A 961-nucleotide genomic window follows, 5' to 3' on the forward strand; every position below is an offset into this window, starting at 1 on the left:
AATCTTGAGAGTGCGGTGCCACCACCCAATACCTCTGCCACCCGCCCCGCTGTTGGGGATGCCTGCAGCCCGCACGGGGCACAGCCAAACGCGTGAGCTCGGTGTTGACGTGGTGCAGGGGCCTCCAGGCTGGCCTCGCCATCTCTTCCTGGCCATGTCTGAGCTGGGGTTGTAAAGCTATAGGACTCTTTTTAATAAATAGAGACTTGTTAACAACAGTCTTGTCATTTATTTACCTGGGGACGTTTGTGATGGGTTTGGTTCTAAAATATCAGTGATCAGAATTTCAACAGTGCAGCTGGCTGGCTTGTCTACTGAAGTTAAAAATAAAAGCCCCCTGAGATGGTGACGTGTTTGCTTGTCCCGGGTGCCCAATGCTAATGGCAGGGCCTTTTCTCTTTTATCACGGGTTCTCATAAATGTCAGTAAGGGGCAGAAAGCAGCACATTCTTCCTGCTTCAGAGAGCTGTCTTCAGGGTCACAGGAGACCGAGGGTACCCACTAGGGTGTCCCTCCCTAGCCTGTCCACAGGGTCACCACCATGTGCTGCACAGCTGATAGAAACCCCAGTTAGGACATTATCTGCTTGTTTCAAATAAATGATAGAATTCACTGGCTGCCATCTTGCTATGGGGACTTGCCCACAGGTGTTTCAAGGGCTGCCCTCCCCTCCCCTCCCCAGGCCAGGTCAGGTGCTGCTTCCCTCTCAAGGCTGAGAGGGGGAACCCTACCTCCTGTGGTCTGCAGTGCTGGACCCTCAGTGCCCACCGCCTCTCAGTTGAGCTGTGACTCAGGGCCCTGATGCCCCAGGAGGGACTTTCCTCAGCACATTGGTGGAAACGTGAGGAGCAGCTCTGCATGAGCTTACCCATCGTGTCTCCTCTGAAAGGGATGCCAGTCCCTGCACGTCAGTGATGACGTGCGGGAGACACTGCTGTGCTTTTCCTGAGAAATCACGTTT

Source organism: Diceros bicornis, chromosome 35, assembly GCF_020826845.1.
Source record: "Diceros bicornis minor isolate mBicDic1 chromosome 35, mDicBic1.mat.cur, whole genome shotgun sequence".
Taxonomy (NCBI): domain Eukaryota; kingdom Metazoa; phylum Chordata; class Mammalia; order Perissodactyla; family Rhinocerotidae; genus Diceros; species Diceros bicornis.